The 26,014-nt window shown below is 34.4% G+C and overlaps 2 long non-coding RNA genes and 1 pseudogene across 5 annotated transcripts; 1 reads left to right on the forward strand and 2 right to left on the reverse strand.

Moving 5' to 3' along the window:
* Nucleotides 1-1,968: 1,968 nt before the first annotated feature.
* LOC140006127 (receptor-like protein 40) lies at nucleotides 1,969-5,751 on the reverse strand (annotated as a pseudogene).
* Nucleotides 5,752-11,148: 5,397 nt separating this feature from the next.
* Nucleotides 11,149-15,187, reverse strand: LOC140006128 (uncharacterized). Of its 4 annotated transcripts, none has more exons than XR_011813760.1 (6): nucleotides 15,023-15,187; nucleotides 14,868-14,915; nucleotides 14,413-14,456; nucleotides 14,125-14,168; nucleotides 11,467-12,228; nucleotides 11,149-11,348 (listed from the first exon to the last, which is right to left on the reverse strand). It is a non-coding gene; the product is annotated as an uncharacterized lncRNA (long non-coding RNA). The 4 variants fall into 4 exon arrangements; XR_011813759.1 differs by having other exon boundaries at nucleotides 14,407-14,456; XR_011813761.1 differs by lacking the exon at nucleotides 11,467-12,228 and having other exon boundaries at nucleotides 14,407-14,456; nucleotides 15,023-15,185.
* A 5,877-nt stretch (nucleotides 15,188-21,064) lies between these two features.
* On the forward strand, nucleotides 21,065-24,969 carry LOC140005796 (uncharacterized). Its single transcript, XR_011813366.1, has 2 exons — nucleotides 21,065-21,357; nucleotides 24,782-24,969. It is a non-coding gene; the product is annotated as an uncharacterized lncRNA (long non-coding RNA).
* Nucleotides 24,970-26,014: the final 1,045 nt, after the last annotated feature.

Below are 26,014 nucleotides of genomic sequence, written 5' to 3' on the forward strand. Positions count from 1 at the left end.
TTTCAACTTTTTCACCGATACCCTAGTTTTTTTCTTCCACTCTCCAATTTTTATTACCAAAAAAAAAAAGAAAAAAGGATAGTAGTCACAAGGTGACATGGTTCTCTTAAGTTTTCCGAAGAAAACAATTGTTCGTTTCTTGTAGATTTTTTCCTAGTGGAATCTAGTCAAAGTGATCCACAAGTTTTGTCTAAAATTTTCAGAATTGTATTAGTTGAAGAACCACTTAAAGCAATTTTTTGCAGGATTTGATAGTCAAATTGTTCAATCGTCTGACCAATATGGACCTAAAATGCAATTAGACCTGTTGGAAACTTTGGAAGTGCTTGTATGGCATTGATTACATTGACTTGCCCACCAACATCGTGAAGAAAACCAAACTCAAAGGATACATCCACTGAACATGGAAGCTTATATACACAGGAATGTATAGATTCTAACTACACACTACTAAATACTATTGAATACACAGGCAATCATAAATTAAAACACATACGAGGCAAGCCGAGTTTCAAAGCTAAATTCCAATTGAAAGATGTCTCTGCTAAACTCAAAGCCGAGTTTCTTAACTCTCCACAATTGATAGACCACAACATTCAAAGCCAATCTCCTGACTTGATCAACAAACGAATTTGAATGACAGTGCTCACTCATCCATTTAAGTTCTGCCTGCCAAGTTAATCTCCCATGGGCTATGAAACATAACTTCTGCCAATGTCAAACAAGCAAAGAAGAGATGTTCCATTGCTTTTTCTGCTAGCTCTGTTAAATAGTTCAGTTCACATTGATCACTAGACAACTGCATACCTCCCCCCCCCCCCCCCCCCCCCCCAAGCTTTGAGTCTGTCTTTGGTGGTCAATTTCCTGTGACATAGTATCCGAGTAATAAAAGAAAATCATACGAAAGAGACTTTGGTCTACTGGTTAAGGTTGAGGTCCCAAAATGTACAGATTTTGGATTCTAATCCGCTTCTTAAATCCCACCTCAACCCTGCTAAAAGAATTTAAAAAATAATAAAAGAAAATCTCGGAACAGTGCCCTTTCACCGCACAAATTTATGCCAAGTAACCTTGTTGCCTACATTCCTGAGTGTTAGGTCATAACTGAACCTTGTCGCCTACATTCCTGAGTTTGGTCATAACTGATTTTAGTGTGAACTTCCCAGAACCGCTAGCGAACCAATATACCTCATCACTGCTGCTTTGACAAGGTATAAAGATGGTGTTTCTTGCATAAGTTTTTTCCACTTCAGCTGTTCTCCTTTCCCTTAGGCCATTTCCACTCTCCACCCTGTATAAATCTAGATACAGAGGCAGATTTGCAAAAGCCAAGGTTATGCGAAAGATTTTCAGAAAAATACTGGTAGAGGGGCATGGGTGCCAATGATCGTACCAGAAATTGATTGCTTCCCCATTACCAACAACAATATATTTAATAAGGGGCTGAATTTCATCCCTCATCATCAAATATGTCCCTCCAAGACCGTGAGCAATCTGTAGGGATCTCAACTTCCCAGATTGTTAAACCTCGTCTTCCTTGGATAATCAGAAATGTTGAACCGAAAGTGTGTTACCACCTTTTTCTTTTTTTGGTAAGTGGGAGGTTTGGAACTTAAACCTCCTGCTTACAATCTCTTCTACCTTACCACCTAACCTAACTCTTCCCCAAGTATTTCCACTTGATGCTTCCTACTTTTCTTAGCACTATGACAAGTCCAGAAGAAAAGGCGCAGAAATTTATTTGCTGATCTATGCACTCACTCTCTGTGGCCGAATGTTAAAAGATGAATCCGTTTCACAAACGTTACGTCTCAATCTTTCTCGGTATCTTGATTAAGCAGAGAAAGTGCTTTTAGCGGGTCTGGCTTCCTTTGTTATCTAGTAATATTTTTCAACCTTTAAAAAAATTAATACTTCTTTAATCTTTGTTTCTGCCACCATGCGGGATGAAACATATCCATGGGAAGATTTAATTAATGTTCAGAGTTCTTAATTTTCATACAGTCATCATCCCCGTTCAAGGGTTGAAATGCGCTGTGTGTTTTATGTACAATAACATTGAAAAAAGAATAAAAATGTCAAAAATGTTGATGATACAGAACTAACAAAGAGGAAGAAGACGTTGGAGAAGTAAAAAATATGGGCGAAGTATGACAGGTGCATTTTGGATTGTGTACGGCTCTCTTTTTGTGAACGTCAAGTTTGCTGCAGAATACACAATACTTACCTCCAAATGCCTCGTGTTCTAGCTCGAATTCATCTCCATCAGAATCTTCTGTGTCGTCCAGGAACTCATCCTCCGACTTCTCCACTGCGTTTACCTTTCCTTCATCATACCTGGTGTAACAGAACCTGTATCTTGGAAAAATCAGCAGCAGAATTCTTTCTACATGCTTATCGGACCAGTCCCTCCCTTCCTTGCAGACAATTAGTGGCCAAACGATAACTGCTGCTCCAACACCAAAACCCAGACCAGTGAATATGAACTGCCAATCAAATCCAGTCTCAATCACTGAATTCGCATCTACAGAGGAAGGCACCGGAGCATGGTTATTGCCCTTGCAGTTGAAGTTCAAAGGGGGGCCGCACAGCCCTTTGTTTCCCTCATAAGAAGTTTCGGTAAACGTTTGAAGCTGGCGCCCCCAGGGGATACTTCCAAGGAGTTGATTAAAGGATAGGTTCAAGGATGAGAGGAATGTCAGATTGGCAATCTCTACTGGTATCATTCCACTTAGCCGGTTCATTGAGAGGTCTAGTGATTCAAGCTGGGTCAAGTTCCCAATTGATTTTGGGATTGTGCCGGTGAGACCATTATGTGATAAGTTGAGAAGATAAAGTGCTCTGAGTTCTCCTATTGTCTCTGGGATGCTTCCTTCAAAAACATTGCTTGAAAAATCAATGGATGCGAAGATCAACAGAATTTTCCTAAACTCCAGCTCTAGTCCTTTGAACGTTACCGTCAAAGTTTCCTGATAGTATATGTTACTAAGCTTCAAGACAGTAAAATGCAGATGGTCCTGTGCTGATTGCCCATTTTCTACATGGCTAATCATTCCTCTCCAATTAGAGAAGCATTTAGGGGATAGAGCGCCACTGAAGTTGTTGAAAGCTAGGTCAATGATTTGAAGGTTTTGCCAGCTATCATCGGCCAATGAACAGCTGAGGTTTCCGTAGAACTTGTTGGATCGCAAAACTAGTACCCGCAAACTAGCCAAGTTCTTTAACATGCAGGAGAAAGTATCTTCAACTCTATTGCTGCCAATATTGAGGACTTCCAACGATGTACAATTGACCAGGGATCTTGGAACCCGTCCTTCTAGAACATTTTTACTAAGGTCTAAACTTTTGAGAACACAGTTAATTGGAAATTTATCTGGAATGATACCACCCAGTTTGTTTCTCCCTAGCTGCAGAACCTCGAGATTCTCCATTTTGTAGAATAGACAGTCTGGTATGCTGCCTCTCAAAACATTGTTAGACAAATCAAGAACTTGGAGGTAACTTGCATAGCATATGGACTGAGGGATAACTCCGGAAATGCTGTTGTTTGAAATAGAAAAGAAAACAGCAAAAATAAGAGAGTTCCCAATATCTTGTGGGATGGAATTGCTGAACTTATTGCTTGAGTAGTCCACATATATAGCTGTTTCTGGTGGTTTTGGAAACTCACCTTGAAGTTGGTTAGAATGCAAGTCAAGCACAGACAGATTGGGCATAGTGGCATTCATGGGGAGATCCACTAGGTGATTGCAGGAAAGGTTCAGATATTGAAGACTTCCGTCACCAACTTCCCATATCCATCTAGGTATTTCTCCAGCAATTTGGTTGTTTGAAAGGTCTAGATAGATCATCCTGGACTGGTTTCTTAGCCCTGGAAACTTTTGCAAGTTGCAAGAAGCTAATTTCAGTACACTGAGCTGAGGGAAGGTGGACACGGTTGAATTACCGCTGCTTGCATCAATTGATAAGTTGTTGTAAGAAAGATCAAGTGTTGTAAGGTTTCGGAGCCCGTTTATAATTTGAAGTGGCAAACTGCCATTAAATCTGTTGGAAGAAAGTGAGAGTACATTGAGCCTTTGCAGTTCAAAAATGGACATTGGAATTGAACCATTAAGTTGGTTGCCACTCAAATCAAGTGTATCTAAGAAAGGGGAGGATGCATTGGGAAATTCGACTGTGCCTATGAAATTATTGTTGGCAAGCTGGAGTTTCCACAAGGATGGAAGAGCAAACAGAGATGGTTATATCCCAAGTTAATAAAGGAAAGATTTGCAAAGCCTTCAAAGTGAGCGGAAGGAATGTTGCCTGTTAGATCATTGCGAGAGAGGTCCAAGTGATTGAGGTTCTTGGACATCCCAAATGACGGGATTGAACCGTTGAACTGGTTGTTTGACAAATCCACATAAACCAGTTCTGTGAGATTTGCCATTGTTGATGGAATCGGTCCTGTGAAATTGCAGTTTTCCAGATCTATCCTTGACAAATCTCGAAGGACACCAATGGAATCTGGTAATGAACCCGAAAAATTGGTAGAACTAATCACTATTGTCTTGAGAGATCCACTCTCGGGAAACCGCGGCAAAGTGCCTGTAATGAAGTTGTTGTTTGACAAATCTATATTCTGCAGCAGTGGCAACCGGAGTATCTTCTTTGGAAATTCTCCCAGCAGATTACAAGAGCTGAGACTCAATGATGTCAAATTCGTGAAATTTGCAAAGAAGTCTGGAACTGTAGTTGAGAGGTTGTTGGTGTTAAGATTGATGATTGAGAGTGAGTGGAGCTCTGAAATGGATGAGCTGATAGGACCTGAAAGATGACAGCTGGACAAGCTGATTTCTCTTAAATGGAGTAAAGATGATAAGGCACTGCCCCACTCACCCCCCGGAGCAGAAATATTGACACCATCAAGGTAAAGTTCTTGGAGCTCCGTGAGGTTCTGAACAAGTGTTCGTAGATTTGGATTCTCCATTTCCAGTGGCGGAACTCCAGGAAAACGGGTTGAGAGATCAAGAGTAACCAACCTGCTCATGCTAGCCAAATCCCTCGGAATTTGCCCAACAAAACCAGCACCAGACAAGTTCAGGTATGTCAGATTTGTAAGTTTAAATAATCCGCTGGGAATAGTAGAGCTGAAGCTGTTGAAAGCCAAATTCAATCTCTCAAGATACCGAAGATTGAACAGACTACTCGAATTCTCCAGTAGTCCAGAAATGGTTTGGTTATCAAGCTCCAGCCTGATCACATGACCCAATCTATCACATCCTACCCCATCCCAAAGGCAACAGTCCTTGCTATTGTTCCAGCGCGCCAGTTTGGTTGAACTCGTGGAGTTGAACGTGGGACTGTTCTTCAGTTCCAGCAGCAGGGACCTCTGATCTTCAAGACATTGACCAGAGGCCAAGAGAATAACATGTCTAACTGACAAAATTTGGAGTAAGGGTATCAAGAAAAGCAAAGGAAAGAGAAGAATCCTCATTGGATACAGTTGTTTGAGAAACCCATGAGCTCGAAAATGGGACAGGCAAAGAGCTTATAACCCATCAACCTGACGACATTTCAAACTTGTGGTTTCATACCAGAAATTGCATTTTGGTTTGGCTGGACTGCGTCTGACTGGTGGAAAAGGAAAAAATGAAAGCAGACGCAACCAGACAAGTGATCATGAGAAGAAGTTAGTAACAGAGGACTGGCGGTCAAAGTAAAACAGGGAGATGCGCGTTTTGTTTATTCTCAGTCCATGGATTTGTACGAGATTGAGGTCGTTCTACGCGTTTCTTGTCGGGCTCCTTTCCTATTCTCTTTGATGACTTTGGAGCCAACTCCAATATGAAACACCAACTAAACAACGACGACTTTCCATTTGGTTGAATTCATCAAAGGGGTAATTCCAGAAACCTCCCCTGAGGTTTTTGATAATTTCACTTGGCTCGCCTAAGGTTTTAAAAATTACACCTACTTCCCTTATCCATTTTTAAAATGACAATACTAATCTTAATATTTTAATAAAACTCTCTTGTTGCCATATTTATGCAAAGGATGGATTTTATAAATTTTTTTTCCTTTTTCCTTCTTATTCATTTCTCTTATATTTCATTAGAAGAATAGAAGAATTATCAATGTTGTCCTTAATATCTATCCAAATCAAACGTTAAACTAGTAATTTTTTTTTTGATAATTGTGAACATCATCCATTTTTTTGTAACTCTTTTTTGTATCAAAATCAAGAATAAATCAATAATAATTAAAAACAAATAGCCCAAAATTACTACCAAACTATGATAAATCAATAATAATTAAAAACAAATATCCGTATGAAGAACTTGACCCTTTTTTATAATTGTGCTAAATTATTTTATAATTATTTAGAAGAACAAATTAAACTTTATTCATTAAATTTTTCACTCTATTTTAAGTTTTGGTTATCAAAATATCAAATTAAGGGAGGTAAGTATAACTTTTAAAATGTCAAGGGAACTAAGTGAAATAGCTAAAAATCTAAGGGGAGGTTTATGAAATTATCTCTTCATCAAATTGAGGTAAGTAACTGGTACTAGTAGAATTTTGGAAGTGGGGTTGGCTCCTCCGCGTTGAATTGTCCGTTGCGCAGCGGCCGGTCATTGACCATCACCATTTTCTGCTTCGACTTGTCTGTCTTGTCCGCCCACTAATACTAATACTACACCTGTAATTTTTTTTTCCTTCGGAAATACTGGAGACATATTGTAGTTAGTGGATACTCAAAGTGAGGTTTGGACTGAAAGCCTGATATAAGTTTTAATGCCTAGAGAGTATCAAAATTTGGATCCTAAAAGAAGAAAGAGATAAATTGAGTGATACAGAAGAAAAGAGTACAATTAAATTATCCCGATTTTTAGACCTCTCACCTATACAGCATAGAAAAAATGAATCCGGGACATAACAAATTGGTGCGCATAATTGGCTCGACAATTATTTGAATACAAGACACATTTTCGGTTTCTATAATAACTTAATCAATTGACGTCTGGGTTTCTTTACAACTTATCTGATACTACATATTTTTGCCTTAATTTAACTAATCGTGCATATTTTAGGATAAGATTTTGTTTCTACAAATTATTTTGAACTACTCAACCTATTCATTGCAATTTATGTAATAGCGAGCGAAAATTTTTCGCTTGCAATAAATTATTTTGGACAATCAATAACTCCGAATTTGGACAAAAGGACAATGTTTTTTAACCCAAACTATTAATTGAATCGGATGAGCTTCCAGTTCATGGTTCAATCTAGTTCAACCGGTTCAATATGGTTCAATTATTCTTCTTTTTTGTTATTCTTTTATTTATTATGTAAATTGGAAAACTTATAAAATTAAAAAAGAAAAAGAAAATTTAGTATGAACCAGTTGAAAAGTCCAATATTTTTACGCATTTTGACTGGTTCAACTCATTTTTGATCGAGTTTGACTGATTCCAATGATTTTCTAAATTACTAATGAAACGAATCGTACCATGATCAGATCACAGTTCAATCGGTCAAACCGACTAATCTGATCCAGTTTTCAAAACACTTGGATTAACTTAGATACAGTTCTGAAATACAATTAGCTAGTTATGGAGCTTAATTAGATAAACGAGAGAGCAGCTTGCCTTCCCTCTAATTAAACTATATGTATAATAAGTCATGAGCAGTTCAGAGTTCAACCGGTCAAACCAGCCTATCTGGTCTAGTTTTCAAAACGGTAGAATAACTTAGATATGGTTCATAAGAATTGTTAGCTAATTCTAGAGCTTAACCAGATACACTAGAGAGCAGCCCTCCTTCCCTCCAAGTAAACTTTATGTAAAATAAGTCATCTAAAATAATTGATCATATATTGTTGGTTAGCCAATGGAATTAATGGAGATTTTATATAAGTTGCACAGTATTAGGTCGTGGTCCATTAGTAAGACGATGAAAATGAGCCATCATTCATCATGATCAAATTGGTCCGCAGACTTTCAATCAAAATACTTGGATAGTTTGATTAATTATATCTTTCTTCTGTTGTTATCCATTGCTTGTCTTTAAATTGCATTTGGCACAGAAAATTTCATTGGTGTTCTTTGGTTCAAGAATTGCACTGCGTTTGTCTGGTGGTGTTTCTTTGACTCGTGAGTTTGGTCTTATGTTTGTCTTTATTTGCTGATTTTACTGCTTTGGTATTAGCTATTAACTTTTGGGGGCTTTGTTGTTGTTTTGCTAGTTGATTGCTGGTAATTGGCTTTGCTCAGAAGTGTTTAATGCTTTGCTGTGATTGGTACTTTTTGGTGGTTTGTTTGACTTTTGTGAATGCATTTTGTTTATAAATATACTTAGTTACTGGTGCATGTTGATTTGGGTTTTTTTTTATCCGGTTGGTACTTTTTGGTGGTTTGTTTGACTTTTATGAATGCATTTTGTTTATAAATATACTTGGTTGGTGGTGCATGTGTTGATTTGGGTTTTTTTATCTGGTTGTTAGTTTTTTTTTTTTTTTTATACAAGGAGACTAACAGGTATATAGACCTCATTAGATCAAAAGAATACTTTGAGGTCTCCTTTAAAAATTTTTCACTGTAAGTAAGGTTCGAACCCTGACCTACAGTTCAAAAAGGGATTTAGTCTCTTTTTGGTGATCACTATGCCAAAGCATAATGGTTTTATCTAGTTGTTAGTTGCTTCAGCTATTTATTATTTGATTGTTAGTTGTATGACTTATTTACTGATTTCTTTGTCTATAATAGTTTATTTTGTGTTGTTCTTTGTTTTGTTTGTTTGAGCAGGGCTTATTGCATTTATTGGTTCCTTTTCATGGAATTTAGTGAGTTTTTGAACGTACAACCCCTTGTTTGTTGGGGTTGCTAGGATCAGTGATTCCTTGTTTTGACTGCTGAGTCACAAATATGCCTTTTGTCCTATTGCTGATCTATTATTTTGGTTTCACCAAAAAAAAAAGAGAGATCTATTATTTTGTTAGCTTATTCAGCTTATTGGATTGGCAAGTTGTTGTTTTGTTCAACTTAGTATCATCTGTACTATTTACTTGGGTTCATCGTGGTATTCCTTGTACAATTTTAGTTTTTGTTTTGGTGGTTTTAATGAAAAATGAAACATAAATCATGGATTTGCTAAGTCGCATCAGGGACTTCGAATTTTTTTTTTTTTAGTTTGATTGTCAATTACCTATATCTGATTTACTCTGTCTTTATTTTTTTTTTAGTTTCGTTATTCTTTCAGTTTATTAAACTTGTTGGCTCTTTCTCATGGGATATAATCAACTTTTGCACTTGCAGTTTTTTGTGATGGTTGGCTGAATATTTTCCCCCTTATTTATTGGCTTGTTTGAATAGGTACTTTCTTGTTTTCATTGTTAATTTAGTATTATTTGTACTATTTACTTGAATTTATCATTGTTTTTAGTTAATGTTTGTGTTTGGTGGTTTAATTTTTTTTTTTTTTTGCTTGTTTGTTGGCCTTGGGATATTAGCTGGTTGTTTGTTTTGTCGGTGTGTCATTTGATAAGGGATAATACTTTGTTTACTACCTTTTTTTTTTTGCATTTCATTTTTGTGCTTTGCTCTATATTAGCTTAGTTTGCTGCATGTGGTAATTTATTTATAAAATAAATCTTTTTACTTGATGTGTATTTGCTTTGTTTTGTTTATCAAGTTGAAGTCCATTTTTTTTTTTAGTATTGCTGAGTGTTACATGAGTTTATAGTCATTGCGGGCTACCATAAACAATATCCAACACTTAAGCTCGACATTCATTCAATCCTAAACAAATTTATCCCCAGCATAGCATGAATTATTTAGGTGCTTAGCTTTTCATATAATGCAAATAATTCAACATTAGATTTGTGAATTGCAATTTTCTGAAGTTTTTATAGAAAATGTCTATAGTGATTTGATATATGTGGGATAAAAAAGTGATTGAAAAATGTGTTCATGAAAAACGTAAAAATTTTTCGATGAAAATTGATTTTCCAAACAAGGCCACTTCGATAATGGCATTCACTAATTTAACAAAAGATATGAATTAGTTTCTTAATATAGCTTATTAGAGTCATAATATATATCGTATAGTTGCTCAACTACTCATATAATATACAAAGTTAAATATCAAAATTTTCTGACTGTTCAAATTTCGCTGATTTTTCTTACCAACATGTCATTGTAAATATAGTGTAAATACCTATCTTTTGAGAATTAATCATTTTTTAAAAAAAATGCAAACACTAAATATTTACTCTCATTATATATAGTAAACTTACAAGTTATAAACTTAAACTTTTAATTAATTGAGTAAATCTTATATACATCAACAGTGTATACACTATCACGGTTAGATGCATAACACATGAGCAAAATTTGGATTTTAAGTTTCAATTCAGATGAGTTGTCATACATCCAATGGTGATAGTTTATGCACTATCAGTGTATAAAAGATTAATCTTAATTATAATCTTAATCTCATAGGCAACGAAATTTCAACATACACAAATGAATTACTCCTTTATATCAACCATTAATTACACCAAATCAATTAGCTCCATCTTCTCCTAATGACTAATGCCATAGCCTCAATTCAGCAACTTGTGGAATACCCACATTATACATGACTAGGAGGATAACACCGCGCGATGCGCGGTGTAATTTTCACGGTTGCCCAAAAATGTCCAGTGATTCAAATTCTTATATTAAGTATGAAAAGTTACACAAATATGCACCAAAAGCTTTGCCGTTCTGTTTTTGTAGTCTTATTTAGTAGTGAATATGAATATTTGTTAAGAAAATGCAAGACAATATCATGATTAGACTACTAAGATCACTAAGATGCTCCTTGCTTCTGCATAGAATGAAAATAGAATTAAAAAAAATAGATACACGTAATCAAGGAGAAGCTAATAATGTTGTTCATAAACTTTAATTTGATTGAGCTAGATCATCACGCACAAGTGTTAAAACATTAAAAGAAATCATCAAAAAACCAAGAGAAAATGGAATTTTTATAGCCACTAATTGTTAGGGTGCATAATGAACAACTTACTAAAAGTATTAGAAAGGAAGACAAAAACAAAGATATTGAGCTAAGAACTCCATACGCTTTCAAGGCTCCAATATCTAGGCTCTTAATCAATCAAAATTGAAAGAAAAAATTAACTGGGTCCTCTTCATATACATATATATATATTATATATATACAATTTTTTTAGAATCGCAAGCAAAATACTGGCATCCATTGACTATAATCCGAAAATTACAAAATGCCATTCCATCTTGCCTCCCAATCTAGCTAGCCCATCTACACATCTATTCACTTCCTGTTGCAACCGCAATAGGACTCTGCAATCAACAATTATATTGCAAACAATGATTATTATGATTACTGAGAGTATTTGATTTCATTAGAGATATGATGTCAAGGCAGTCAACTTCAATATCTAGGAATTGAAAATTTAACTCCAAAGCAAGCAGAATTCCGTCTCTAAAACCCCATAGTTCAGCCAAAATATTGATAGCAATTCCCAAGTTTGCACTGTTTCTACTATAGCCTTCCATCCAACAACCAGAGGAGTCTCTACTGAGTTCTTTTGCTCCTGCCAATCCTGGATTTCTTAAGGCTGTAGCATTTCGAAGAAGTTTAGTTTTGTGCATGTTTCTAGCCTACGAATAGAGGATTCCAACAAAAACAACAAAAGATACATAGTGTCGATAATTATGGCAACCAAAACCCAAAAGGAAGAAGGAAAAAATAAATAAATAAGCACAGTCCATATTGATAAAATCGTATTGGATGTGTGAATCAAGAGCTGAACCTAGCAGGACAACCTATATTAGACTGCATTTGTGGGTTAAATATAGTGCAAAAATATCATCCATTACCTAACACGAAACAAAAATGAATAGTTTCAAATATGGGCGCTTACACTTTCTGATTTGCTGTCCAAATCAAATTATTGCTCATAAATAACACAAAAAAAAAAGACCAATCATGTTTGCCTATAAAATTTATCTAACAATGACGAAATCTGAAATGTTTCATATCTCAAGCTAACCTAATTTTGTTTTTAATCCAAGCAGTGCCAAAGAATTGAAGTTATTGGTAATTGGAAAGGCTATAAACAAATCATACATAAGAAGTAATTTTCAAGGATTCGTGGCAAAGTTCATTACTTGGATCTTGCCCAATGAGAATCAAGAGCACCATAATAATTCTTGCAAACTGCAACAACACAATTGAAATGCAGTAGCTACAAAACAAAAGATACCTGGAAAGAAGATGCGGCAAATATGGCATATATGCCTCAGCCTAAAAACAAAAGTGGAAGAAATAATAATTGTATTCTAAGATCCTGCAAAGAAGTCTATACCATTTTCTCTCAAAGTAGAGGGGTCTTCTTCTACTGGAACATCTAGATGCCATATTTGGCATGGATTATGCATCCTACTGTAATTTACAAGAGAGTTTAGCAAATCTACTTCAAAAGTAACATTTCCTTCCATTAAGTTCTTTCTCGTAGAAAAACTTAAAGGTAGATTGAAAATCTGTTTAACATTCACTCATTGAATCTTTCAATTGGCAATTCGAAATTTAATTGTTGTCCGTTAACCTGTTTAGGCTTCTTTCTCAGTTGAATCCAATTTCACAAAGTACAACAAACTGGCTATAAAAATCAGACTTTCCAAACTTAATCATACTAAAATGTTACAGGGAACATCATGTTTAGCAAATACAGATTTAAAACACCCAAAACTGAATTACCTAGTAATTATTTCCATGCTAGTCCAAGTTATTAAAAAGTATGGTGATGTCAAAGGGTATGTTTAAAATAATAGTAGTCTATCAAACCAATGACATAGGGATCAACGGAATAAGAATTGATAACATGGCAGCCGAAAGCTTGCCATGGATGCAATTATAAATGAGATTTTCATGTTAAAATTTTTAGAAGTGGTAAGAGGCAATTTAGGGTCATGAATTAAAAGCATAGAGCATTGAAAGCAGAGCACTTTCCAAACAAAATACGGCTATCATTTCTTTTATGATTCAAGGCAAGAAAATGTTATATAGAGGATGAAGTCTAGTTAAGCAAGCAACACATTAGCAAACCTCTTGGATGGAAACAGATTGTAACAAAAAATCTTAACTCCAAAAATAAAGTAATAACCGATTCATTGAGTACTAAATTTGCTGGTCACTTGCATACCTCCATTGCTTAACTAATTACCAGTGGGTGAGAAAGTCCGGACCCTTCATTTGAGATCAAACTCTTTTTTCAGTACACTTTTGCTGAGGCATATATGAACCACTAAGCTAATTTTGTTCATACATTCTAATTGCATATGCATTTTTTCAAGGTGAAATCCTACTTTTGTCCCTATTTAGTAAAAACTCAATCAAAAAGTGCAATTTTTAAGCATTTGGAAAATAAGAGCATATGTGTCATATTTAAAGATTCTTCAATTAATTCAATTTGACAACCCCAACAATATTTAAAATAAAATGAAAATGTTAATTTCTAAAGTTTTCCAAGCACATGAGTTTCAATTGAACTTCAAAACACACAGCAAGTACAAGAAATAAGAAGACCACGTTTTCTTTTCTTCTATTTCACAAATTCAAAAATGGAGATTTATACAAACGCTACCTGTTTGTTTTGGTATTTTGCAAATATAAGATCCAGTATGTTGTGCTACTTGAAGTGAATGATTAGGAAATAAGTCAGAGGGGAAATTTTGAAAAAATCATAAAAAACTTTTCAGCAAGGAAAACAGATATTAAGACATTAAAATCCATTATATTTGCATGAGTTCTTTTAACCTTGAAGATAAAAACATGAAATCAGACAAAAAGGTAATAACCTTTTTTGCCACGTTTACTGAGTTCTTTGACCTTGAAGATGAAAACCTGAAATCAAATATAAAGGTAGGAACTACTTTTTGCTACTTATATATAGAGAAAAAAATTTAGAAACCATAATTGCAAATTAAAAAAGTGGACAAAACAAATCCTCCAAATATAAACAGCAACAACACTTATAACAATAATAAAAAACTAAAAATAGAGCTCAGGAAAAAAAAAAAAAGTAAGCACGGATGCAAAAATTAGAAAACTCACCATGAGGAACGAGAATGCGGGAGAGAAGAAGCACTAAAAATTTTCTAAAAAGAAAAAGGCACATATCAATAACAAGTGAGAAAAAAACAGCTAGCAGAATAACCATATAGATGTTCACACAAGAAGAGAATAATCACACAACAATAAAGATAATAGTGTATAGGAAAAAAATCAATAATAAAAAATGTATTTGTCAGATCTTAAAGATGGAAGGAGAAAATAGCCGACTCTCCAAGATAGAAACAAATGATCACGAATTAATCTGTAGGAAAAAAAGCTCACCTCTACCTTTTTCTCATAAAATATGAGACGAACAACTGTTGCCTTCCAATCTGCCCAAAAAAAAAAGAAAGAAAAACAATGATTGAGTAACCTAAAGTAATCATAATTTTTTCTCTCTTGTATTAAAAAGATAACTCCATGAAACGAAACAGGAAACATCGAACAGTAGAAAGTTGTGAAAAAAAGAATGCAAGATTTGAATCCCAAGACTGGAGCAAAAGCTAGCGAATTTCTAATATCTGGGCATCCCTAATTTTGATACAGACCATCCATATTAAAATTGGGGGTGTAAAGAAGATATCTTTGGGACGAATATTACAGCAGATGGGCTCGAGGAATCATGCGCGGAAAAAACGAAAAGGGGAAAAAAGATTTTTAATATGGCTAAGTAATATGAAGAAAAAATTATGACTAAGTAGCCTAAAATAAAATAAATGTTTGCTTCCCATTCATTGTTACACCTTGATCAACGGAGAGTAATGGAGCTGGAGAGCCACGGAGAGGCAGATCTGGACAACAGCGAATCAAGGAAAGAAAAGAAGTAAAAATGAGAGAAGAAAAGGAGAAAGAAACCAAGAAGAAGGATTAGATAGGGAGGCCCATTCATTGTTATCACCTTGATCAATGGAGAGTAATGGAGCCGGAGAGCCACGAAGAGTAAGATCTGGACAACAGCGAATCAAGGAAAGAAAAGAAGTGAAAATGAGAGAGAAGAAAAAAAGAAAGAAATCGAGGAGGAGGATTAGATAGGGAGGCGCAAAAGAGACTCTCGGCAGCAGCTTCAGAAACCCTATCTATTGAATGATGAGGTGAAATCTCGATTTTGTCCTCAATTCAATTCATCAGCTCAATCAACGGAGGATTACCATCAATCGACCAATCACAGCATGCCACGTCAGCAATTGGGTTCAATTGGAGGGATTGGCATTCACACATTTACTATATATGTTAACTAGGAGGTGAACACCGCGCGATGCGCGGTATGACTTTTCAGCTTGCCCAGAATGCCCAGACATCTTAGTTGAGATAATATGTTTCGGTCCGGAGGTACCATATGAAATATATATTTACCAAGTCTTAACTTCAACTAAAAGTAATAGAAGGACATCAGTTCATAGTTAGCAGGGTTAAAATGCATCATCTTCCAAGATTAGAAACCGCAAATCAGGGAAATTACTCTTAAAATAGCAATCCATCGTCATGATTTTCTGCTAACTAATGCAGATATAATTCCACCAGCTATAAGTACCACAGCAGTAACTGAAATACCAATTCCAATGACACCAGCTGCACACAAACAATAGATAGTTTTTAGCAGTGAGAGTAGTTTGTAATTCGTATTTAAATCAAATTTAAACACCAAAACTCCAATTGCAGTTCTCTGCTTCCAACTTTCTAAAAAGGTCATACACTCTCAGAACAGTATTTTTTATAGTATGACAAAAAATTACCATTCTATGCAAGTAACAAGCACTACAATTAAATTTATGTAAAATTTTGATTCTTCTACTTGTGAAAACCCAACAAACTCTAACACAGGCAATGACATAATTCCTTCATAGAACATAGCAGATGCTTATGACATGCAGTATTATAAAAAGAAAAAAGAAAAAAACTCTTAATAACATCATTGCTTCTCTGGATAGCAAAAATCTATATTCCAGTAGTAATATCTATATTACTTCTCTAGTTTTCACTCTTTTGAAACATGATTTGAAGTTAAAAATAAATCAATAATGATCATGAGATCAGTGCACAGGACAATTTATAAATTATAACAATCATGTAGATTCACAACTTCTCGAAAACGTGGAATTATAAAAATCACTGATAATGACTAAGTTGAGAGGCTGAGATCTAAAACGAATGAGGGAAAAATTATGTTGATACTATTAACATGTTCAATTTAAAATGTTGGAAGTACGCAGGGGAAAAAAAAGGTGCAGATGGTTACAGTTGGCTGTTGTCACTTTGACTCTAATGGCAATGATAACTGTGAAGGGATCATGCTCAGTTGCAATAGCATCATCGTGAGCTTCCTCAAATTGATTACATTTGGTTTAAACCATTGGCTTCATGCTGCAGAGGCAAAGAAAAAAAGACTACTGATTATAAATCTATCTAATACGAAGTCACGAATTCTTGTTTTTCTCAAGCATTGATTTACATTGACAATACCGGAAGGCACAAAACAACAGATCTTAAGAAAGGTAAGCTAAATCAAAACAAATTATCAAGGGGCAAAAATATAGAAACACAACCTAAGATTCCCAACAAAATTTTTAGCCAGCTAGTTGGTATAATAAAAAGAAGCAGCCGCAGCACTTACTGAATGAAAAGGTAATCTTCACAAAAGATTAGAAATTAATAAATAGAATGAAAAGCAATCACACTTTAAAAATGTTGTTTCTATGTCAGGCTTATTACCAAAGTCCGAATTTACTGCTATCATTTCCCTGTTCTATGTTGTGGCAGCATACAATATGACGAAACAATACACTGATGTTATATTCTAACAGCATGCAAACATCATTAAAATTTTGGTTCCCTCTTTCGACAGCATACAAAGTGACAAAATAGGTCATTATTATTAATCTTTATCATGCACCTTTCTAAAGACCAATAATAGCATAAAGACAGCAAAAACTTACAATAAAAGTGCTAGGGAAGAAATCCGTTAATAAAAGGAAAAAATACGAAGACAAAACCTTGGATCTGCACGAAACAGACCATTTCCCTTTTGTTTTTTTCCTTTTGGTTCAGGAAAAACACCCAAATAAAACTCACCTTGAGAAAAAAATTCCCCCAATCCTTTTGTATCATACAGCAAATTTTAATAGCTCAACCTGTAACAAACATTTAAAATCTTGGATCTGCACGAAACAGACCATTTCTTTTTTTTTTTTTCCTTTTGGTTCAGGAAAAACACCCAAATAAAACTCACCTTGAGAAAAAAAATTCCCCCAATCCTTTTGTATCATACTGCAAATTTTAATAGCTCAACCTGTAACAAACATTTAAAATCCAATAGAAAATAAAGACGCCTATAACAAAAAGAAGAAAACAAGAGGAAGAAAACAAATAATCTGTAATTTAAACAAATAACAAAAAACCTAAAACTTAAAATAGCAAACAGTTAAAACTTAGAAACTTTTAAGGTTACTTTTGTTGCACCATAGGTATTCATGAAAGAATTTTGAACCACCCTAAGCAAGTGGACAACAAAACAATGCACCACAAGAAAGAACACATAGAATCACATAAGATTTTCACTAATACACAAGAAATCATAAGGGGAAAAATTACAAAGAATAAATTAGCATTTTTGTAAAGTTTTTGTACTCCCTATAACAACATAACAAACTTTCCAAACAATCTGATATGATAATTACACATCAACCCTAACCAAGCTAGCAGATATAGTAGCATCAGTAAAAAAATCTTTCTAAAAATGCGACAGAAACACTAAGATAACATGAAGCCACCAATTCTTGTCTTTTGTTAAGAAAACAGGAGGTGAGCAGTTAAACATCTTCATCTTTTGTTATTTTTGGCTGAAAAAATACTACTGTTTTAAATGCAGAAATGACTTTCAAACTTCATTCTATTATTAGTGCAGAAACCCAATAATGATCTAAGAGGCTTTAAGCGAAGAAATTAAGGGGGAAAAAGGTAAAACATAAAGCAAGAAAATAAGAAATTAGGGCACAAAAAGTTTACCTTTTGATGATCTCTTCAACCTAAATTAAAAAAAAAATACAAAACAATTGAGCAAATGATGAGATACCAAATAGGGTAAAAAAAAATCTAAGATTAAGAATTGAGGATGTTAGGGTACCTCAATGTTAGATCAATCGATTTCTTCCTTCTGTTGCAATAGAGACCTGTTGAAAAGAGAGTTTGAGAGGGAGGTACGAGAGGTAAGGGCATTGGAGGATCAGAAAATGAAATCACGTTTGAATCTTATAGGTAGATGAATAGCACAGCCTCCGTATCCAAACACATCCTTATTTCTTAATCTCTCTGATATGATCAGATAAAGGTAGAAAAACACTAACAAATATACATAAAAATAAACGGATATTCCTGTTTGATCTTGTCAACACAGGCCTCCATATCCAAATCCATCCTTATTTGCTTTCTTAATCTCTCTTATGGGATCTAAACAAGGGGAAAAAGACTAACAATATACATAAAAATAAACGAAAAACTCAAAAATTTTAAGAGATTGGATTTTTTTGGAATTTTTTGCTTAGAACAAGCGATTTTTTTTTAAAATTTCACCAAAAAAAGTTAAAATACTTACTGAGCTAAAAAATCACTTGTTCTAATAAAGATGCTGAAGATCCAGTTTTTCACTTGTCTGCTTCTTTCCATGTGGCTTTTTTTTTTGTCTATTTTCTTGTAGCCAAAAAAAGTATCAATACTTACGAAGCAAAATCCAGACGATGAAGATAAATTTCACAAAAAAAATAAAAATACTTATTGAGCAAAAAAATCATATGTTCTGATGAAGATACCGAAGATCTATTTTTTCCTTGTTGCTTCTTGTTTCCACATGGCTTCCTTGTTTTTTTTTTTTTGTCTTATTTATTGCAGTAGAAAAGAAAGTCAAGATACTTACTAAGCAAAAAACTCAACTGTTCAAATGAAGAAGATGAAGATGGAGAAGATCCAATTTATCTTTCAGAGAGAGAGAGGAGAGAAATAACGTTCAATCAGCAAAATAAACCTTATAAAAAAAAAGGCACAGAAAAATGCAGCAGCACAATGTAAATTTTACGCAGAGAGCAAGTGAGAAACAGTTTGAATTTATAAAATAGAAAGCAAGGAGTTGAGCTAACCAGAGTGCAAGAAACAGTAGCAGAGCAACAAAGGAAAACGGAGAAATGCACTATTATCACTAACCATGATGATGATATTCCAAAAATCTGGAAAAGAATAGATGGCCGGTGTGCAAATTGCGTAGAGAAATAGTATCAGTCTTCTCATCGGTCAAGAAAAGAGGTAAAAGCTGTTATTTGGCAGATTGCAACAGTGACGGTAGAAGCAATTTTCAGTCAAAGCCCATGGGGACAAGAAAGGCTTCACAACAGCACCGGTAATTTTGGATACAAGAGTAAGGTCAGAATTGTAAAACCAACAAATTAGTATTGAGCCCAACACCACCACTTGTCATAAATCAAGCTAATCACTGTTACAACAAAGTAGACATGGACCAGGTGGCTTTCAAACGGGTTTCTCACATTGGGTAAAAGAATCAATCCTCCGTGTAAAAGAAAACAATGAAGCCAATTCTTCTCTTTAGCTTTAGTTTCAGCACGTGAGATCCTCGTGATAGACGACCATACTTGAACCAATCCCATTCGACCACGTCAGCACAACAACCACCACCCTTAACAATCCCATTCGCGCTTTTACTATATAGGTAGATAATGGTCTCTTGCTGCGTAGCCAATGAAACACCTAAAAAAAATTAAAAACAAAAATTTATAATAGGAACACAATTACAACACCAAGAATAGCTATAAAAAAATCATAGTTAGAAACTGGCAATTATTATAAGAATAAAAAATAATTTAATATATCACAAATACAACTATTAAAAACAATACTTATAATTGAATCGCGAGAATAGCACAACGATTCCAAACTACAATTAATGTAGTAAGAGTTAGAAAAAACTACAACCCAGAAAAATTCTATACGACTTCAAAAACCATACTCATGATAAAACTACCAAAAATTCATGGTTAAATAATGATCTATTCATACCCAGTTTCATCATTTAAACAACAAACAGATAGGTTAATATTTTCTACTTGATTATGATTAATTAAAAATTGGTAATGCTCTATACTAATTTTACTAACATCTAACTACAAATGACATTTGACAACTGTCTTCCATCATAATTACAAGATAAGAAAAATTATACTTGTTCAAAGCCTACTGATATTTATCACTTAGAATGACAAGTATTGTGAGAACCCGAAAATTCCTTTAGAATTTCCTCCCATTTTTGAAACATTAATTTATATTTCCTTCTATATTTCTATACTTGACTATTTAACTATTTACTAGCCCTAAATTTCATGGTGATTTCATTAGTTGAGTCAAGAGTTTTACTTTTATTTTTAAAGTTAGAGTAAGTTAGGGTTTTGGTGCCTTTTGGTAGTGTGATCGATTTGTGAGGTGTGTGCACTAAATTTGGTGGATAAGAGCGGGTATTAAGTAAGAGGAAGTATGTGGTTAAAAAGTGCTAAGAGTAAGTTAGTGAATCATAAGTTAAGATAAAAGTATAAGAGAGTTAAGAAAATAGGTTTGAATCGACGTGCACCGTTTGTTACCGGTGGAGGACATCACTTGATCAATATTTTTTTTCCCTAATCTCCTTGTTTTTATTTCCCGAGGGTTGGCCAAATTGTTTGATCAAGAAAAGGAAAGAAAAGAAAAAAAAAAGGGGGAAAAACTTGGCTTGCCAATTGTCAACAAGCCTACAAAGTTTGACTAAGACTTGACCAAGACTAAGCTTTCCTCTTATCTTTAGTAAGCTTCCATTTCAACCAAAAATCCTCCATTTTTAGATTAGGATAGCCGAAATTTTTGACTAGAAAAGAGGGGAAAAGAAGGCAAAATAAAGGAAATTTGAGGGAAAGCCAAGTGTTAGCAATCAAGGCATTCTTTGACCAATGTAACCTCTAGTCCTTATCTTGCAAATTTCACCAAAAATCCCTTCATTTTACTCCTTTCTTGGCCGAACTAGAGAGAGAGAGAGAAAAGAGATGAGAAACTTCAAATTCCATCTTGGGTTTTGCTAGATTTGGAGAGAAATCAACAAGAACCACAAATCTAATCCGAATAAAGGTGCAACAAGATGACAAGGAAGCTTGAGGTGGAGTGATTTTGCATAGGCAGCCTTGGTTTTGTATTTTTCCTTGAGGTTTGAAGGTATTAAGCTAATAAACTCTCCTTCCCTTTCTTATGTTGCATTTTATTGGATAGATGACTTGAATATGGAAGATATCATGAATTTGTGAAGTTGGTAGAATTTTCCAGCTTAGGGTTTCAAAATTTCAGCTTGGGTATATTTGTTTATATATCAAGTATATGTTGAATTTGGTTAGTCTTTGCTATCTAAAATATGTACCAATTGGCTCCTATAATTTGTGAGCTTGATTTGGGGCTGTTATACTATGAGATTGTAGCCTTGAAAATGGATGGAAATTAGGGAAAATAAAGAGAAGTGCTGCTGAAAATTTTTCCGCAGGAGACCTTGAGCAGTCTTGGAAAATCTGCTATATCTTGGAGTAGAAAAATTCAAATTGAGTTCCATTTATTGCATTGGAAACTAGACTCATAGATCTTTTAAGATTTTTTCTCAATTCCTATGAATCTTCCAAAATTGACTAAATTTCCATTCCTATTCTATCTTTCTACTGAATAAAGCAGCCGCTTGACATTGGATTTTGACTGACTTGTGGGCAGAATCTTGCAAAGGTGTCTTCTGAGAAATTGTAACCCTTTGAATCTATTTTCCAACGGTATAAATTTTATAAATTTTGGACTTAAGAAGCTTGAGATATGATTTTTCAAATAGCGTCATGCAAAACTGGAAAAAATTCTGTTTTATTAAAACTGTCCTTACTTTCACTTCCAATTTCAAGTTGGAGTTGTTGAACCATTTTGAGCTTGATTTTTCTTTTGGAATAATGTGACTTGGCATAGTGGATCTCATGGCACTTTATAAATGTGATTTTAGGACATGTAGGTGAGGTCGAAAGTGCACATGAGGCGAACACTTGAACTTGTACCGTAATGAGTGTTCCTTGCATGTTTGTGTAATAAGTGACTATGTGAATATCTGTGAGTGATTGTTTGAATGTTAAATGCTTTCCAATGACTATTAAATGGATTTTCAATGGGCGAGTGTGTACTTTATCGCACTCGACCTAAGTGAATGTGAATTTTAAATGATCAAGTGATTGAATGTTACTTGTGCATTGACGGGTATTTTACATACATGCAAGCTAAAAAATACCGAATTACACCCGTTCACTGCAAGTATACAGATCAACTAGTAGTTTAGGGTATATATCGGGTCGATCCCACAAGAAAGAGTGAACAATTACCGGTATTACTAAAGCTTCTCTATTATTTAGACTATCAATGAATGATAAGAAATTTAACCTACTGCACTTATACAAGAAATTAACAAATAAAAGCTCCTTAGGTTGTGGTATCCCTAACTACTCATGCAAGTGTTATATTTGGATCATTGAGTACTACATCTAGGCTAATTATGGTGTAATTTCCTTATGCATTTGAATCCTACTTTCGTAGTGAATCAATTATACTTATAACTAATCCATACCTATTCTCATGGTTATGAAATTAGCTACAAGTTCATTTCTTCAGTGAAATTACATGAAATGAATCACTAAAAACCACATAGGTGCACCTCTACTTTCGTGAGTGTACTCCCTATGTTTAGCACTTCTTGAACTAATGTTAAATCTCAATTTTCATTGTAGAAATAACACCTTAGATAATCACAATTAATGGTACCAGATTAATCATGATTTAAAGAGCTAAAATACTAAATAACTTGCTCAAATACTAGCAATCAAATAGCCAAATAATAAACACTAACAATCATAGGAAGTTCAACCAAACCCAAGGTATAAACTTTAAAAACACATATTAAATATAAAATCCAGAACTTGTATATTAGCTAAACTTGGAATCAAATACAAAAGATAAAGAGTTGGAAAGGAATGTAACCCATGTCACTTGAGCTCATCACCTTGCCTTCTTCATCTCCATTTTCATCCTAATCTAGATAATGTACAAGAGTGGATGAACTAACTAGCTAAACTATACTACACTAATCTAATACTAAGAGAATGGAAAAGCTACATTTTTGCAGACTCCAAGCTTCTCCCGTATGATTCCTCCCTATCATAGACCTCAAATGTCTCTACATATAAGCTGATGAAAAGTCCTTCCCTTACCAGTCATAAATTTCTGCTATGACTCTCCACTTTGATTCTCCAAATCTGGATTTGTTAAGGGAGTCAAAAATAATGGCTTTTGACTTGGAACCTTGGCTATATCTCTTCCTTATGTCTTCTGAAGCATGTGCAGCCTACGTTTTCTCTCCAACTCTAGCTGGAAAGTAGTGTGAAGATGAGAAAAATGGCTGAGCAAATTACAGAAATTCGGCTGCCATACACGTTTTTACTTTTGACCTCACTTCAACTGCATTTTTCTCCATGATGAAGGCCGAACTGGCTTTTGTGCAAAACACAAAAGTTGTAGCCCTTTGAATTAGAGTTCCAATGCTTCAAGAATCATCTAATTTGGAGATCGGTGGACTGAGATATGGTCAAAATACCATAGACTGGTCAATTCTGGGCTTCAGCTTTCGACCATCCAGATAAGTTTCTGTGTTTCGACCTTTTGACCAAGAAAACGGCTGAATTGGACTTTGATGTCTTCATACCAAATGTAGATATATCTCTTAGCTTCAAAATGGTACCAAGATCACCTTGATCCGATCATTGTAGCTCCTGATATAGTCAAAATACGAAAATGTGTCTGAGTTGTGAAAGCTGACTTTTCTTGATTTTTGTCCTCAAATTGCATTTCTTCCTTTTACACTTCATATTTTATTTTCCTCACTTTAATCCATCTTCAATCATCCAAATATCTTCTCCATGCACTTCATTTGATGATTGAATCATTAAACCTACAAAATATGAAGTTTTTACCATAAAAATCCATAAAATGCAATGTTTAGCCACTTTAACATAAAATGTAGTTTTTTACCAAAACCTTAGTTATTTTAGTTATTAAACTAAATAATCAAACCAAAATTAACTAATAAAACACACAAAAAATACGTAAAATAAACTCTTATCATGCATGAATGTAAGCCTTTGGCTGAACTGGGCCCTTGCCCTTCGTTGCCAGTCAACTCGAGCCAGAAGCGGGCTCGATTGAGCGGCTGGTGACCCTAGAACAATGTTTGGTATACTCGAGTATTACCACGAAGTCTGGTGGAGAACTGGCCAGTGAATTCAATGCAATGAAATCAATGAATGAGTGACAATGAATACTGAAGGAGTTTTCACTGTTAAATGTTTTGAAATGACGGAGGAATAAGGGAAATGGTTGGCGACTGAATGAATGGCTCCAAATGAGCACGTATCCTTCCAATGAATGAATGTTTATTTCTTCAATGACTGTTTATTATTGTGCAAAGTGTTCAAACTGTTAAATACCATAGTTTTATGATTTCTCTACCTGATTGCTTGTTTAGGAACCTCACTGGGCTTTTAACTCAATCCTTTAGTTTTTGTTTTCCTTACAGGAATGGAGGTCTGGAGCAATTAAGTGTGACCTAGAGTGTATAACCCTCTTGTACTTGTACTCTTGGTTGATAGGATGTATTTTGACATTTGACGTTGTATCATACATTTGGCTTTTGGGTTGTAAATAAGTTTGCATTTTGGTTGAATTATAGAACTTAAATATTATTTTGGAGGCTTGAATGATTAATCTTGAGAGTTGATTGAGTGAGTGAGTAAGTCTTGGCGAGAGATAGGCAGGCGGTCCGCAAAACCCTTGAGTACACCCTAGGGGAAGGTGGGGTCGTCACAAGTATATAATCTTTATGTTTTAATATCCATTAAACAAATATTTCACTCTAACTCTACTATTATCCACAGCCTTGAGCATATTGACACACATTTATTAGTCCCAAATTCAACTAGTGTGTCTGTATATATATAGTTGAAAGGAATGTATATGGCCATATTCTGAAATTCCAACAACAACAAAAATAGGTAAAAGGTCAATTTACCTCATTATATCCCCTAACAGATATAGATCCAAGTCAGACACTAGAATACATATGAAATTCAAATATGTGTACTATTAGAATATCTACTGGGACATCATATTTGACAAGTGGAAGATAATCAAATATGATAGGAAACTAAAACCATGTAATTAAGATGATACTATTACACTAATCTTGTTACATCAAGCTAATAGTTCAACTTGGAATCTTTTTATCTTTAAAATTCTACCTTCTGTCATGCGGTTTCATCACTACATATTTTGTTAATTAAGTAATACAAATGAGATTTGTCTAGATGATTCGATATAATTAACAATAACTACATGCATTGGAAGTAAATTATTAAAAAAAATTAATATACATTATAATGAATAACTCAAATGAGGTGACATTCATTAGGTTTGTGGAGTAATTGGTGTCATATTATCTTGTCTAAAATTTGTAGTTAAGAATTATTTTAACATTGGAATCTATGTTAGTGTTATTCGTTGTTTCTTTGTTTCTTCTTGAATGCGTTTCTCACTTTTGTATCTACATATTTGAATTGTCTACTTTTGATATGCCTTTAGAATTTCAATAGGGAATGTGAAATTCACATTCAACAATTGTAATTGACGGGATTATCATTTCTGAGATCCTCACAGTGAAAACATAGAATTTGGAGCTTTATGGACGTAGTATTGAATGAATCAACTTTGTAAATTGTATGATACTACCATCTTTTTAGTTTTTTATGATACT

Source organism: Coffea arabica, chromosome 4e (assembly GCF_036785885.1).
Source record: "Coffea arabica cultivar ET-39 chromosome 4e, Coffea Arabica ET-39 HiFi, whole genome shotgun sequence".
NCBI lineage: Eukaryota > Viridiplantae > Streptophyta > Magnoliopsida > Gentianales > Rubiaceae > Coffea > Coffea arabica.